This window comes from Amblyomma maculatum, chromosome 10 (genome assembly GCF_055883805.1).
Source record: "Amblyomma maculatum isolate TAMU_Amacu chromosome 10, ASM5588380v1, whole genome shotgun sequence".
Classification (NCBI taxonomy): Eukaryota; Metazoa; Arthropoda; class Arachnida; order Ixodida; family Ixodidae; genus Amblyomma; species Amblyomma maculatum.
Window position 1 is genome coordinate 171,647,799 of NC_139353.1, and position 17,835 is coordinate 171,665,633.

The 17,835-nt window shown below is 48.4% G+C and overlaps 1 non-coding gene across 1 annotated transcript; it reads left to right on the top strand.

The window, feature by feature from the left end:
* Positions 1–14,020: 14,020 nt before the first annotated feature.
* TRNAS-AGA (transfer RNA serine (anticodon AGA)) lies at positions 14,021–14,094 on the top strand. Its single transcript has one exon. It is a non-coding gene; the product is annotated as a tRNA-Ser (tRNA).
* The last annotated feature ends 3,741 nt before the right edge of the window (positions 14,095–17,835 follow it).

Genomic DNA, 17,835 nt, shown 5'->3' on the forward strand with positions numbered 1-17,835 from the left:
TTTTCAAGCCTACACTTTTACTTTCCTGTCTAGGTCATCAATGATTCTTTGCAGTTCATCCCCTGAGTTACTTATAGCGAAGCAATGTCATCCGCAAATCGCCGATCACTGAGGTATTCTCCAATAGCACTTATTCCTAACTGACTCCATTCCAAGTCTCTGAATACTTCTTCTAAGCAAGCTGTGAATAGTACAGAGGAGATCCAGTCTCTTTGCCTAGCACCTTTCTTTATGGGAATTTTGTTATGGATGCTGTGCCGCCCCTATATATATCTTCCAGCACTTTTACGTACGGCATGTCTACGCCCTGATTTCGCAATGCCTGCATGACCGTGGATGTTTCAACAAGAATCAGATGTTTTTTTTTTGTAATCAGTGAATGCTATGTATAAGGGCTGGTTATATTCCAAGCATTTTTCTATCCCCTGGTTTATGGTATGAATATGATCGATAGTAGAGTACCCTTTCCGATCATCTGCTCGATGCCTTGCTTGGTTGCAGTCTAAGGCTGTCCTGATTCTATTAACCTATTACCAGCTATTTCTTTATTGACAAGGAAACCTACTCCTAGTTTTGCCTCTCCGGTACACCTTGATAAGAGTGCACATGGCCGCCCTTCAGTACAGTATATACCTCCTTCGGTCTCCTAAGCTCACTTTGCCCTATGAGTTTCTATTTCATACCCTATAGTTCCTCTAAAAGCACTGCTAAACTAGCCCCACTAGCTAGGGTTCTAGCAATAAACGTTGCCAGGGTCAGTTTACAACGGCGGTTTGTCCAACGGAGCCCGAACTCCTTAGCACCTCCCACTTCGTCACAGGTCTGACAGCCGCCGTGATCATTTACTCCGCATCCGCTGATGACTAAGGGCCGGACTTTTATAGGCCTGATCAAGAGATGTTGTGGGCGACTGGTGGATCACGGTGGCCAACTCCTGTTCTTGTGAGGGTGGGCGTTGCCAGAGGTGTTCATCGGCATCAAAGCACACTCCAAACCTATTTATGCGATTCCATGGACACGCAGATTTTTTTTAAATTCGGTGACAAATTGCGCGGCACTGGAATTTGAACCACAGTCGATGAGATGCGAATGCTCTACGCCTCCGCAGCACACCGCTGTACGCACCGAATAAAGATAATCCCTTATCTTTCCGCTTTTCAGGCAGTGTTAATAACCAATAAAACGGTCATTCTTCCTTCCAAAATCCCCCGCAGTAATACAATGGCCTTGTGGTAGAGGATCAGTCTTTCATTCGGGAGGTGCAGGGTTCGTTAAATATAAGTAGTAAGAAGACAAGCATGCCGATGGGAAGGAGATGGACTCTGAGTCTTGGTCGACGTCGAGCGAGGCGGCGGGAGCCGCGTATTGGGTCGGTAGTGAGCCTGACACACCCTGGCGCTCTTGCCGTGAACAACGCCGCTACACGGCTGCTCCTTTGGAGTAATAACATCCCTAAGTTGGCAGGGCCTTTTGTCAAACGCACGATACATCGAGCCGTTACCACACACTTGGTGCTGTTAATAAAGGCTGCTTTCAGCATTGCTTCGAATACACTTCAACTCCAGTAGAACAGAAAGCTGGGCTAGTTGATATACGTTCATTCTGGGTGAAACAAAATAGCGCGAAGGGTTGTAAAACGAAGAGAAGGAAACCAAACCGACGAACGCTGACTCACAACTATCTTTTTTTCAGAAAAAAAGCAGACTTTTATAGTTTAAAACAGTCAAGTGACCTGACGTCGCCCGCGAGCATGCCCAGAGTACAACAGTAACAGAATTACCTCATGTGTCAATAATACCAGCTTTACAACTCGATTTCAGAACATCGTGACTAACCAGAAAAACACCAGACAGCCCAAAACAAAACCAAAAACACTAAAATACATCACGTGTTGTCAAGAAACGAGACCTGTTTATCTACTAGCTGGCAGGCTAGCGCATTCACCCGGTCTTTTCCGAACTCAGTGAGCTCCCTTGTTGTCTTTTGATTATGGCGAAATGAAATACTGTGTGCGCGACTGCACAGCCGAGATGCTGGAAGACGACGAGAGGTTTTAGGCGCTGTGTGGATGAGGATGTGTCGAGTGGCACACTCCCAGGATAGTTTCAGCCTGCACATCCACGAAACTGGTAGCGATAAGACTCTACGTTTAACGTCAGGAGCACCTCCGCAACACCAGTGCACACCAACTCAACAGCTCAAGCTTCAGTGCCGTCGTCGTTCGACACAGCCTAAAACCTCCTCTTTGTATCTCGGCTGCACACCTTAACCGTATTATGATGTTGTGTTTTATTGCGATAGCAATACTGCCCCAGGTTTCGAGCCGTCGCGCGGTCCCAGCGGAGGCCACGCTTGACCTTGGACAGCCGAGTAGAAGAAGACGAAGACTGGTAACTTACGCTCTCGCGTTATGCTCTTAAAGGATGAGCTTAAGTGTCCCATATAACGTTGAGCATTTGGCAAGCACTTGCAGATTATGATAGCAGCTTACCGGTATCACTAAAGAGGAAAGTATACAACAGTTGCATCTTACCTGTTTCTCACCTATGGGGCTGAAACGTGGAGGCTAACCAAGAGAGTTCTACTTAGGTTGAGGACAACCCAGAGGGCTATGGAACGAAAAATGGTAGAGGTAACATTAAGAGATAGGAAGCGTGCAGAGTGCGTTAGAGAAATAACTCAAGTTGCCGGCATTCTAGTGGAAATTAAGAAGAAGAAATGGACATGGGCAGGACATGTAGTGCGAAGAGAGGATAACCGATGGTCGCTTAGGGTAACAAACTGTATTCCACGAGAAGGAAAGCGTCGCTGGGGGCGGCAGAAAGTTAGGTGGGCGGATGAGGTTAAGAAGTTTGCAGGGGTCAAGTGGATGCAGCTAGCACAGAACCGGGTTAATTGGAGAAATTTGGGAGAGGCCTTCGCCCTGCGGTGACTATAATCAGGGTGATGATGATGATGATAATGATGATGATGATGATAATGTTGCACCTTACACTGTTAGGACGTGGTAGGTGAATAATGTAGCAGGCAAAATAAGCTTCCGCCGTTATTATCGCAATTCAAGTAGGGTTAGCCAGAGTTAAACCACAATTAACTTTTTTAATTACTAAAGTGGTCAGGAAGTTTCTGGAAAGCAATGTCTCAGGTTCTAGGTTTTTCTTATGAAGTTTTTTTAACAATTTTGGAAGCCTGTTTTTTAGCATTTACAACCCATGCGTAGTCCTGCATGTGACAACTAGCCATCTGAGAATTTCACGTGTTATATGCAGTAGAATACGATTTTAGGTTTTCTAGTTGGCGAAAAAACAGGTATTATTCTTTACCTCTTCTTTATATTTCTTTCTTGTCCAAAAATCATATGGGTGTGTTGTTGGGAGGCCGGTCGGCTGCCGGCGACATGGAAGGCCGCAAACCTCGTATTCCTCCCGAAGCCGGGGAAGCGGCCGGGTTTCGAACACTTGCGTCCGATCTCGCTCACGTCATGCGTGGGGAAACTAATGGAGCATGTTGTTCAGGCTCGGCTGAACCGGTTTTTGGAGGACAACGATATCTATCCGAACACCATGATAGGATTTAGACCGCATTCGGCCGCATGCGATGTCATGCTGCAGCTAAAAGAACAGATCATACACAATTCAACAGTAGACACCAGGGTGATCGTTGGTCTAGACGTGTCAAAAGCTTTTGACAACGTGAAGCACTCGGCTATTCTGCAGAATCTCAGTGCATTAGATGTTGGAGTTCGCACGGACAACTACATACGCGACTTCCTCAGCGATAGAACGGCAACTATCAGTATGGGGGGACACACAGTAGAAGGTATTCGACTGGGAAACAAAGCCACACCACAGGGATCGGTGTTGTCGCCGACGCTGTTTAATATCGCCATGATTGGTCTCCCCCCAAAACTAGACGAAATACAAGGGCTACACCATACATTATATGCAGATGACCTGACTCTGTGGATGTGCAGGGACAGTGACGGTGAAATTGAACAGACACTCCAGTGGGCAATCGAAGTTATAGAAAGATACTTAGAACCGATCGGGCTCAGATGTTCGGCCGAGAAATCGGAAGCGCTCGTTCTCACGTCAATGCGTTCACCCCATCGTCGGCGTATAAAGCAGGATAACCCGAAAATAACACTCAGGGTAAACGGTAACGTTATACCAACGGTGGAAACCATTAGAGTTCTGGGATTACGAATTCAGGCCAACGGCAGGAACTCGGAAACGATACAGAGGCTAGACGCTAGCACCAGTCAAACCTGTAGACTCCTGAAGCGGATCGCAAACAAACATGCGGGAATGAAAGAAGCTAACCTCCTTAGGCTAGTCCAGTCTTTTATAATCAGTAGGATAGTCTACGTGGCGCCGTATTTACGGCTTCGCAAGGCAGAAAAGGAGAAACTTGACGTTCTCATTCGTAAAGGGATAAAAACGGCACTAGGTTTACCACCCAATACATCGACAAACAAGATTATGAGACTAGGGGTCTCCAATACCCTCGAAGAGCTCATTGAAGCTGCCAGGACTTCACAATACCAGAGACTGCTGCGCAGTCGTACTGGTCGGAGCATTTTGGAAAAACTGGGGTATGAGCCGCAAGCATGCTCCAGACGTACAGAAAAAGTACCTAGACAGGTTAGAGACAAATTAAAAATACCTCCGCTCCCCAAAAACTAGCACCCCGTTTACCATGAGAGCCGGAGGAGTGATAGAGCAACAGCGCTGCAAGCCCGTTTTGAGGGAAGACAGGACGTCTTATATACAGATGCCGCACAATGCGCGAACGGAAGGGGACGTGTTTCAGTAGCAACTAGAGAAGACGGGGGCTCGGTAGTATGCCGCAGCACCAGAAATTCCACCACAACGGAGGCAGAAGAGGTGGCCATCGCACTAGCTCTAACACAACAACTGGTCAAAATTATAGTTACAGACTCGAAATCAGCGATTAGAAACTTTGACGCGGGCCGCATTTCGGCCATAGCAGCAAGAGTGTTGGCCAGTGGTTCACCACCGGCAGAGCAGGTCGCGCTCATTTGGACACCGGCGCACCAGGGGTTGAGGGGGAACGAGAAAGCGCACGTACTGGCCCGAGGATTAGCTACATTCCAGGATCCCAGTGACGACTTATGCGCAACCCCTTACCCCTTGCGCGATGAGGAGCCCCTGCAGTTCGACGATGACCTTAACACCTACCAAATATCCTAAATCATTACAAATTAGGCAGATCAGTACTACCAAAAGCGTGTAAGCAACTCACCAAAAGCGAGGAGGTTATGTGGCGTAAGCTACAGACTAGAGTATTCCCGAACCCCCAGCTTTACAGCAAGTGGCACCCGGAAATTTTTAGCCCCAGGTGCAAACGTTGCGATGGCATAGCGGACATGATCCATATGATATGGACGTGTCCTAGATTTGGAGAACCTGACCAAGCAGATGAGTCCTGGGAGGCACTACTTCTCAAGCAGGACGAAAAAGGGCAACGAGAAGTCATCCGTCTGCCCTGGCCGCTGCTAAGATCCAAGGGATCCAGGTCGACGGCTGAGTGGGAGGACATGGTTGGGACAGAGCTTCGCCTCGGATCCTCACCAACCTTTTGACGGGTGCAATAAATGTTATTTCTCTCTCTCTCTCTCTCCCATGATCATTTTTTGTTTCGAATGAAATTTTATATGTGGTAGGAAAATCTCTCTACACAAAGGAATGAACCTAAGCTTTGCAAGATATGCTCTAGATTTGTAGGGAAAAAATCGCATATCACTAGATGTGAAAAACACCGTTTTTGCCATTTCAAAAAGTTGCAAGTTTGGAGCTCGGTTGCATGCACACTAAACATTTCTCCTGAATTATTTCCTTAGCGAACACGTTAACGCAAATTTTAATAATAAAAACATTAAATTCGATTCAGTACCAGCGCGCTGCAGAAAAGTCAATTTTCTGCCCTTTATTCTGGCATATTCTGGCACCAGGGCCCGGGAGACAGCCCAGGCCAATGGTATCCTAGACTGAGGAAACCAACCACGCTATTCCGTTTAACGGTTAAAGTTTACTCTCTCTCTCTCTGGCATAATGCTCCTAATTTTTTCCGCTGAAACTTTTTACCAGCAATATGGAGGTTATATCGTCTATTTCAAGTGCCGTTCTAAGACTGTAAATTGTTTTCCATAGCGCTTCAAAATCTGCTGAGGTTCAAAAACGTCAAAACACTAGCAAATTTGATTTGAAATAAAAAAAAACATCATCCTCGATTTTTTATAAATCTATCAGAATGATCCCACATGTCCTGTACTTATAACGTGCTGGAAAAGTGTTGCATTGTATTGTTTGAAATGATAAAAATAAATACAAATTTAAGTTAATGTTTTCACTCACTGAAATTTCTAAACAATTGCTCTTTGAAAGTATCTTCACGAAACTTCGACCTAGAAAAGGCTAGTTATAGTTCTACATATTCAGCAGTGATTGTCTAGTGCGTAAGTGCAAATGCTTTGCGTTTTAGCCATCATATAAGACAACAACTCGTATTCGCTTTGAAAGCTTGCATGACACTGGGGCTTGTGTGACTCGCAGCATACTTTAGCTCGTAATTTTACAGCTCAGACATTATGCAGGCAAAATTGGCAATCTACTTGCAATAGCATAAAAAGATCCATAGGACTAGCGAAAACATGGCTACGCTACCTCTTGGAGCCGGAAGGTTGCACGTCGGCGCAGAAGCAAAACAAAGATTGTCCCTTCTTACGATGGGACGGAAAAGAAGCTCCTTGAAGAATTACAGGCACGCTATGTGGGAACGCCTGTTCCTGAAGCACTCCCAGACTACCACGGACCGCCAAGCCTGGACCTGGATAGACCCAAAGAAGAAACAAAAGTAAGGGCTGAAATTGCTCGCCTTAAAACAAAGTGAGCAGCGGCGCCAGTTGAAGTGAGCAACAAAATGTTGCGAAATCTGGACGACGACTCAATCGCTGCCCTCGCAAGATACATGCGAGATTGCGGGAAATTAGGATGACTTCCCACCATATGGAAAAAAGCGCAGATCGTCATGATCCCCAAACCCGGCAAAAAGCTACAGATTGAAAATCTAAGACCAATTTCTTTGACATCGTGCGTGGGAAACTCATGGAACTCGTTACCCTGACAAGAATAAACAGACACATGGGAGACAACGGAACTCTACCCAAATTCTGTGATTGGCTTCAGACCTTGCCTGTCGACCCATTACAGTATGCTGCAAATCCAACACCAGATCATTGAAGCGCATACTAAAGACACGCGAGTTATCCTGGGCCTGTACTTAGCAAAGGCCTTCGATAACGTCAAACACAAAGCAATACTGGAAGACCTACAAGATCTCGGCGTAGGTGAAAGAACTTATAACTACGTAAGGGACTTTCTCTCAAAGCGAGAAGCAACCATCCAAATTGGAGAGCACAAGTCGGACAAATTTACTGTGGTCAGCAGAGGAACACCGCAGGGCTCAGTCCTCTCACCCCTGCTATTCAACGTTGCGCTCATCAAGCTTCCATCAAAGCCAGAAGAAATTGAGGGGCTAAAAAATAGCCTCTAGAAAAAGCTTTGATGTTGGCAAACGTGGAGACACATCTTTCAGGCAGATGTGCAAACTGTGCTCTCAAATATTCTGTGCAAAAATGCTCTCCCGAAAAATGCGAGATGCTCGTGTACCACCCACCACACAGCAGATTCGACAAAGAATCGAACTAAAGGCAGATGGAATTCCCATCCCCACAGTGGACAAGATTAGGATCCTAGGTATGTGACTGCAGGAAAATGGTTGTCACGGAGAAGCTACAAAGAAACTCGAAGGCTGTGCTCAACAAACGATACGTCTAATTAGCATGTATTGTTGGCAAGCCTGCGCTGCTGCACACGGCATGAAAGTCGCGGCCCTCCATGTCAATAACTTGGTCCTCGTACAGCGCTCATAGCATATAGGCTTGGCACCTGATGCGTGATCTTAGTCCCTGAATTCTATGTCAGTCAGTTCTTCCTGCCCGTTGAGCGCTCATAGCATGTATGGTTAGCACGCTGACGAGCGGCATACGACTCCAATTTCCCGGGCCTCCGTGACAGTCAATTCGTTCTCCTGCTCGTGGAGCGCAGCATGTAGGAATGGCACTCTGCGGTGCCGCATACGGCATTAAAGTCCCTGTAAGTCAGTTCGTCCTTCTCCTCGTGGAGCGCTCGTAGCTTTTAGGGATGCCACGCTGCAGCGCCGTATACAGCATCACATTCCCAGTCCTCCTTGTAAGTAAATTTGTCTTTCTGCTCGTGGAGCGCTCATAGTTTGTGTGGCTAATATGGTGTCAATCAATTTGCCTATTTCGAACATTAATGTTTTTCTTCTTTAAGATAGAGATATCTTTACAAGTGTAATAGGTTTGCTCAAATGTGTTTCGCAAAAAAACAAGTTTGACAACGCATAATTTGTGGTTCGAACTGTGCTGAAAAACTGCATTCATAGCTTTTCAAAAGCATTTCATAAAATTTTCGATGTAATATTTTTTCCAGAAATAAAGTTTAGTGGAAGCCTGTTACCTATGCTGTTTCAAAGAATGGTTTTGTTTTCCGTCAAACGCCGCAACTACAAGGCCGGGGTTAGCCGACTGCGTCGTGGTGGACTGAGGCCTTAGAAACTTGTGTTCTTGCCGCCAAGCAGAGCCGGCGCTTTTTTTCTTTATTGCAATAAAGTACTTTGAGCAATTTACCCAGGTCGCATTCCGCAACCTGTTAATACACAGTTACACCAGCATCGAGCTCTCACTTTGACCACACATCCAAATTCCGGGAGACATATACATGCATCTAGTAAAGGTAACCAGGCAAGATTCAGAGAACAAGCAGAGCCGGCACGCGGAGTCCAGGGGATTTGGTTGGCCATAAATTACTGCGTCCGATAGCACATTAAGGGCACTGCTTGACTAGAATAAAACGCCGCAACGACAGGCGGCAGATCGTTAAGAGTTGGAAGAGTGGGTAGAGCAGTGTGCGTGATCCCTACTGAGTGTTCGGCTTGCGTTACCGCTTTGTTCCTATCCATCTCTTTCTGTTAAAGGCTCAGCAGCTTTGTGGTACGCACTCGGTGCTCAAAAGCAAAGCACCTCGTGATCACCTACTTACCATTGCCTCCTTCAGTTTTAAAGAAATGGATTCTGGAAATTCGGTTGACGCTGCGGGGCCAGGGAATTTGTAGGGAGCTCAAGCGGTAGTACAAATCGAGCTGCCCAGGGGCTGTACTACCGTCTCAGCGAGCGTCATCAACCCAGTCCTCAGCGGTTCCAATATTTAAACTTTTCTTTAGTATAGAGTATCTTCAAAATACACGATACTTTAAAAATGTATTTTCGATACCGATGCTCCTATACTTTCCCTTTCAGCACACGATACCTAATACCGATATACATAATGTACCTAAAGATAGTATCGAAGATACATGTATCTTCGGTAATGCCCGGCGCCACATACCGCATCAAAGTCCCGGCCCTCTATGTCAGTCAATTCGTCTTTCTGCTTATTTAGCACTCATAGTATGCATGGTTGGCACGCTGTGGTGCCGCATACGGCATCAGAGTCCCTACCCTCCGAGTCAGTCTCCCGTGTCCCCTTATGTAATGCCTCCAGAGAGATGGCTTAAGGAAATAAAGTGAAGTGAAGTGACGTCAGGCATTTCGTCGTCCTGCTCGTGCAACGCTCGTAGCATGTAGGGATGGCGCGCTGCAGTGCCGCATACGACATCAAATTTCCAGTCCTCCATGTCAGTCAATTCGTCGTCCTGCTCGTGGAGCGCTCAAAGTATGTAGTTAGCACGCCGCGGTGCCACATACGGCATCAAAGTCCCTTCCCTGCATATCAGTCACTTCGTCCACCTGGTCACAGCATGTTTAATTGGGACTCCGCAGAGCCAAATACGGCACCATAGTCCCTGCCCTCCATGCTATGAGCCCTCCATGTGTGGCGCTCATAACATGTATGGGTGGCTCGCTGGGGCTACATACGGCTTCAATGTCATCTCCATGTCACTCAGTTCGTCATCCTGCTTGTGGAGCGCTCATAACACATATGGTTTGCATGCTGCGGAGTGGCATACGATTCCAACGTCCCGGTCCTCCATCTCAGTCCTCCTGCTCGTGGAGCGCTCGTAGCATCTATGATTGGCACGCTGTGATGCCCCATACGGCCTCAATGTCTTTACCTTCCATGTCAGTGAGTCCACCTCCTGCTCGTGATCGCCCATAGCATGTATGGTTGGCAAGCATGCGGTACCACACACGACATCAAAGTCGCACAACTCCATGTCAGTCCCTTCGTCCTCCTGCTCGTGGAGCGCTCATAGCATGTATGCTTGGCACGCTGCGGTGCCGCACGCGGAATCTTAGTCCCTGCCTTCCATGTCAGTCAGTTCTTCCTGCTCGTGGAGCGCTATGGCTAGCACGCTGCGGATCGACATACGACTCCAACGTTCCGCGCCTCCATGTCAGTCAGTTCGTCCTCCTGCGCGTGGAGCGCTCGTAGCATGTAGGGCTATTACGTGGCGGCATTACGTTCCCGCCCTCCATGTCAGTCAATTCGTCTCGCTGCTCATGGAACGCTCAGATTATGTATGGTTGGCAAGCTGCTCTGCCGAAAACAGCGTCGAAATCTCTGCCCTCTATGTCAGTCAGTTCGTCCACCTGGCCGTGGAGCCCTCCTAGAGTGTATTATTGGGACGCCGTGGTGCCACATACGGCATCATAATCCAACCCCTCCATGTCCGTTCGCCCTTCTGCTGGTGGAACGCTCAAAGCGTGTATGGTTGGCGCGCTGCGGTACTGCACACGGCATCCATGTCCCAACCCTCCCTCTCAATGAGTTTGTCCTCTCATAACCTTTACGGTTGTTTCGCTGTGGCAGCATACGGCTTAAAGATAAGCTGAGCTAGAAATAACTAAGCTGGGCAGAGAAATAACTCAAGTTACCGACATTCTAGTGGAAATTAAGAAGAAATGGGCATGGGCAGGACATGTAGTGCGAAGAGAAGATAAACGATGGTCGCTTAGGGTAACAAACTAGATTCCAAGTGGCGGAAAGCGTAGCAGGGGGCGGCAGAAAGTTAGGTGGGCGGATGAGGTTAATAAGTTCGCAGGGGTCAAGTGGATGTAGCTAGCACAGAACCGGGTTAAGTGGAGAAATATGGGAGAGGCCTTCGCCCTGCAGTGGGTATAGTCAGACTGATGATGATGATGCGGCAGTTTTCAAATTGCATGAAATTCGGTGGTTGGAAAGAAGCGGTATTGTTTATCATGTGTGTGACTTTTTTAAATTTTGCTAATAAGAAAAACAGAAATCGCTTGTTAAAAACGCGCCGCGGTCACGTCCTCGTCGCTGCTGGGAGCGGTGGAGGCGGGACGTCGAAACTGCGGAACAGGCGGTTGTGATGTCAATGTGGGAATGCCGGCCGGCCGGCTAGGCCGGCCACGCGTTTTACACGCTTGCTTGGCTCCGTCCCGCGCTTTAGGGATCTACGGATCGGCGCAGTCTGCTGCTGGTGCAGTTTGTTTTCTCCAGTTCTATCATTCTGTGCTGAAGGTTCCGCGTGTTCAAAGATCCCATGAGGTCAAACAGCAGATACGCAGCTGTTGCGGAGTGGCGCTGCGCGCTGTTCGACGCCCTCCGACTAGGGGGCCTCTTTTGCTCAGTTGTCAAATAAACGTTTTCAATGTTCGAAATTGGTTTTTTGTGTCATTAGAAAACAAGCATTCCTGTGAGTGCGTGACGCAACTGATGGCTATCAACCCGGCTTTCCGTTGCGCTAACTTTGGTGGTGCAGGCGACATGGTGCTTTATAGTCTCCCAGAGGATAAGAAATTTTCGGCGCTGTGGGCCTCTGTCATGAAAAAAGAAGTATTGCCTTTGGAATCAGCTGTGTTTTGCATTGATTATTTGCATGCCAATGACTATAATCAAATCTTGGCAGCGATTGCGGCCATTTGGGTTCATACTGCACCAGCCAAAAGACGAGACACAACAAAGAGGAGGACAGGACAAGGCCTTGTCCTGTCCTCCTCTTTGCTGTGTCTCGTCTTTTGGCTGGTGCAGTATGAACCCATACCAACGTGCCCAGTCGTCAACCTTGTTGAAGGCCATTTGGGATTTCAATTAAATCAGCACAACTGAAGTCCGCGGTGGTTCTGTCATTGTTTCCGCACCTAATTAGGTTAATACCACCGCTGCTCGGCTGGCTTCACCATCGTTACACTTAACCGAGAATACAGAATTAAAACGCGATTCGCGGCTAACTGTTTTTACACAGCTCGCCGCCATTCTCGGCTACGTCAACAATTACCAATTAGGTGCAGCAAATTAAATGAATATGATCGGTAGAATAAAGCTGCATTTGTACTAGTCATTTATAATGCAGTGTCTAGATTGCCCTGCTGCTCGCGCGGTAACAGCGCGCTCAAGCATCGTCCGAACGCAGCACTGCCTCCATGTGCCACGCCAGTCGCGCCTTCCGCAAGCTGTCGGTGGATCCCTCGCGCTAGCCTAAAGAAAGCGTGCTCAAATTTATTGCTGTCTTAATAATAAACGCTGGGATAATGGAATGTCAAAAATTAACCCTTATTGAAGCTCGCTGACCCGTACTGAGATGCTGGTAGGATAATTGCGATAAAAGCAAGTTTGTCTTCACAGCTGTGTAGCGGCCGTCGCTGCTCATCCGATCTTCTTGTACGTATGTGTTAGCTCATCTTCTGAAGCGGCGCCTTGATAAATGATATCTTTTTTAATTGCGGGGCAAAGTGATTTTCACTAGGCAGTTCTTCATCAGCACTTGTCTCCTGTGTGTCTCGTTGTTGTTGCGCTGTTTTTTCACTAACAGTTCTACGAGCAGCCTGTTTACTACAGCGCTGCTCAATTTCCAAGCGTCGTCTGCTGTGGCGCCGATGCAAAACAAAATATAGGCCCAGCGACGACCAAAGAGTGCGCTCGTCCAGAGCGCTAGTCCGCCACGCTCGCTGCCGGCACAGTTCCGGTAAGCTCGCTTCATCCGGCGCTGCAGGCGCTGCGAACATGTCTGATTTCATGATGCGGTTGAAGCCGGACCATTTTCGGCGTTGCGTTGAACAGCGCACACCGCAAACTAGCTGCAAAGATATATAGGACGTGCAGCTGCAGCTGCAGTATACGCGTGCGTTTGTTGTTGCGCCGTTGGGCGATACTCGAAGGTTGTATAAACGCGTTGTCGACAATGATTGCATACAAGGCCTATTCCTTTTGTTGCTACTGAGACGAGCTTTTGCGTGCAAGGGGCAGTTGTTAAAGCGGGCCCGCACTTTTCGACTCGCGCAAATGTGCTGACAGTGCTTTCGCTGTTGACGTACTCGACAACGTCTTTCGTAGAGCTGTTTTTTTTTTTTTTTTGAACTCCTGGTTGCTTGAACGCGTACGGTAATTGTTAGAGGTGGTTTACATTGTTCGAATAATCAATAACGTTTTATATCGAGCTCTCAAGTCCACTGAAGCGACCCGTACGCAGCAACACCACCGGCGCCGGCCTCGCATAACCAAACTTGACGTCATGATGGGTCCGGCCAATTAAATACAACAGCGGCGTTTGCTTGGAGGGCTGTCCCACTGAAGCTTGTTTTCTTGTAAAACAGCCGTTTGCGCTCCTTTCTGCCTTTTAAAAGTATGATAGTCTTGTTCAGCGGACAAAACACTATAGAATGCCGCACATAACTCGTTTTTCGCGGAATACGCTCCAGCTTCCCTTTAATGTCCCCTCCCTCCATGTCAGTGAGTTCGTCCCCCTGCTCATGGAGCGCTCATAGCATGTATGGTTGGCACAGTACGGTGCCGCATACGGCATAAAATTATCTGCCCAACATGTCAGTCAGTTCGTGTCGCAGTATTGTGGGGAAGTATTGTACGCGTATGTTGTATAAGGAAGTACAAGGTCCCCGTCAGTTTAGTTCGTACCCGCTTACATAGCCACATATGGTCTGACATTCTGACCGTCCTGGTTAGCTCAGTCAGTAGAGCGACTGCCCCAGAACGGCGGTGGTCCCGGGTTCGATTCCCGGATCAGGACAAATGTTTCTTTAACTACAAAGTTTCTTAGGAAGCTGTATAGCTTTCCTTTGTAGCCGTATGGCTGCGCTTAGGTGGATACAAATGAGTGATTACTCCCTTATTATATATATCACCCAAAGTGCGGTTAAAACGCTCAGTGGGTCCGTTTGTTTTAGCATCGTACGCAGTGCAAACCCGATGTAGTAAGTGTAATCTCGGAGCAGGGCTTAAATGTCGTCGGACAAGACGCGGCCTCGGTCACTGAGCAGCTCAGGAGGGGCGCCGTATCTAAGGGTTAAGCGCCGCAGATGAAATACATTCTGGGCTACGCAGCAGGGAGAGTGATGGTTTCAGCACACAGTTGTACATGACATAAGCGCGCCAGTTGAGAAGACGGAGACTTGTCGTGAGATTTTGATTGCCTCACTAAATCTGTACTGAGTGCTGCATACTGGCGTAGGCCTGCCTCTTATAGAATAGGGATTAAAAACCTTTGATACTGTTGGAACGCTATGATGAAAACCATTTCCTACGTTCCCTTGAAACATGCACCCAGCAGCCCTGTTCTTCGATGCTTCGCTTGAATCTTAATTTACATAAGAGCGCCGGTTGAGAAGAGGGAGACTCATCAATAAATCTGTACTGTGTCCTGGCAACGTAGGCGTGCTGAATATAGCATAGAGGTTAGAAAACATTCGTTGATCTTGGAAGGGGATGAAGAAAACCCTTCCCTACGTTCACTCGAAACGTGAACCAAACAGGGCTCTTGTTCGATACTTCGTTTGAATCGTACATGACTTGTGCGCTCCGATTGAGAAGAGGGAGACTCATCGTGAGATTTGATTGCCTTACTAAATCTGTATTGAGTCCTGCATACTAACGTAGGCCTGTTGTATATAGGATATGGTTTACAAAACCTTCGATATGTGGGAAGGGTATGAAGAAAACCCTTCCCTTCGTATGCGGAAGTATGCGGAGCGCTCATGGCATATATATGATTTGTATGCGGCACCGCAGTGTGCCAACCATAGATGCTATGAGCGCTCCGTGAGCAGGATCACGAACTGACTGACATGGAGGGCAGGGACTTTGCTGCCGTATGGGTCAGCGCAGCGTACCAACCACGCATGCTACGAGCGCTCCACGAGCAGGAAGGCCAACTTACTGACATCGAGCGCGGGATTTAGAGCCGTATGCGGCAGCGCAGCGTGCCAACCATACATGCTAAGGCGCTGAACGAACAGGAAGAGGAACTGACTGGTATGGAGGGCACGGATTTAATGATGTATGCAGCTCAGCACCGTGCCAACCATCCATGGGATGAGCGCTACATGAGCAGGAAGACGCACTGACTGACATGGAGGGCAGGGACGTTGATGCCGTATGCGGCACCGCAACGTGCCAGCCATAGATGCTATGAGCACTCCACGAGCAGGAAACGAACTGACTAACATGCAGCGCAGGGACTTTGATGCCCTATGTGGCACCCCAGCGTGCCAAGCACACATGCTATGAGAGCTGCACGAGCAGGACATGAACTGACTGACATTGAGGGCAGGGACTGTGATGCCTTATACGGCACCGCAGCGTGCCAACCATACATACTATGATCGCTCCACGATCCGCAAGATGAACTGACTGACATCGAGGACAGTCACTTTGATGCCGTATGCGGCACCCCATCGTACCAAACACAAATGCATTCACGCTCCACTAGCAGGAGACGAAGTGACTGACATCGAGGGCAGAGACTGTGATGCCTATGCGGCACCGCAGCGTGCCAACCATATATGCTATGACCGTTCCCCGAGCAGGAAGATGAACGGACTGGCATGGAGGGCACCGAGTTTGATGCCGTATGGGACATCGCAGCGTACTAACCATGCATGCTATGAGCGCTTCACGAGCAGGAAGACGAACTGACCCAACCGTCCCCACCACTGCTGCCACACTAGCGGGCAGCGTACCCACGGGCAGTGCCGCCTTGGCTGTGGGCCATGCCGGGAAGCCAGTAGAAGGCTTTGGTGCCGGGTGCTGTTCGGCTCAGCTTTGTACTGCCGTTCCGACTAGTTTGCCGTTGGTGCGAGGGTGGGGGCGTATGCTTTACAACTGTCATGGAGGAGCACATTAGTGATCGCGGCGGGCATTCCTTGGACTTCCTTGAGGTTTGGACAGCAGTATCCCGGCCGGCGGCATTTTGGCGTTACGCTGCTCCTGATGGGCATGCAGAACTCTGCGGTAAAGCTCGCTGTTGCTCGACAGACCCTCGTGGTCTCGTGAGCGTCATGCACGTGATGGTTCTAGCAAGGCTTTTAGGGACGGTGGTGGCCTGTATAAAAGCGCAGCCATGAGTAGTCCCTCAACGAAGGATGCCTCTCTGTCCAGCTCGTCGAATAGCTCAGGCCACGTTGTCTGCCTCGGCATTCCAGGATCATCCTGGTTATGCCACTCCTGGAATTAGCAAAAAAATCTCCCGCAGATTCTTATTCTCACCCTGTGTTCGGGCACGAAGCTCGTCTTTTATAAGGAAATCATAGCCCGCTGCAGAAATTCTTGCCTAAAGCATTCCACAGAGTCCTTCTTCGAACTGAAATGACGTTGTGACCTCCTCCAAATTGCCGCGGAGCCCGTTAATGAAGCCGCAAGGACCCGTGTGAGTAACGTATGAGCAGGTATTGCCCTGTTGATAGTCATTAAGCTTAGCGATGAAATCGCAGAATTACTTTTTATTAGCGTAGTCTTTGTACTGGGGCACTGGCGAATTCGCCTGAAGCTGGTCATCACGGTATGAGTGTTCCGGGTTACGTGGCAAAGGGGAATTTTACCTGAGAGTTTTGTAGGTTGTACTTCCATTTGAGATAAACGCTTGTCTCTTGCCCCTCTAGAAACTGGGACTTGAATTAAATAAGGTTTGAAAGCAGCTGAAGCTTTTTGAGCATCGAAGTTACATCTCCGGCAGATAAATCTGAAAACTCAAACTGTGCCACAGCTGGCTCCGCATGCTGCAAAATAGGGTCTTGTTAGCTCCCCATGTCGGCGCTCCTGACGTCCTTCTGCTGAAGCTAAATTAGTAGTAGGACTCTAGGAGCAAGGCTCAAAGGAAGACCGGGTTGGGTGCCGCCTTCAAGAAAACGGGTCCGCGAGCCACGGTCTCGCCCTACGCGTGACAAATCCACTATTTAATAAACATACAGTGGTTTATCCGCATTGGATAAAAAGCATTCAATACATAAGAAACACCTTCGAATGCCACGGCGCTGGAAACATGTTACTGAGGAACGCTGCAAACGTCCACCAATAACAAAACAGAACGGGGGTCAGGGCTTTACTGTGGCAAGACAAAGTACACTATGTGCGGATAGGGCGAGCGATAGGGTCGAGACGCTTCGCGGTGCAAGAAACATTGCTCCTCAAGTGGCAGCAACTTACGCATTTACGCCTCTTTCCTGCCGGCACTCCTTCTCTCTTCGTCATTCCGTCGTCCTTGTACATCCCGCTGACCCCTCGCTTGCCTCTCGCAAAGGCGCTTGTCTCGTTGCTTGACTCGTTGCCACTCCTCGAATGGACAGTTCGCTCATGGCGCTGGCAGAGCACACACCAACACAAATAGGTTAAAGCACGCGTGGTTTCAAAAGGCTAAAAGTGGCAGCGGAGCCCCGCAATATATACCACTGCAACGAACGCAGGACAAAGAAAGAAAACTTCCACTGTGCGGCCCGAACATTGCCTTGCTAGCAAAAGCTCTGCAATGGGTGCGCGG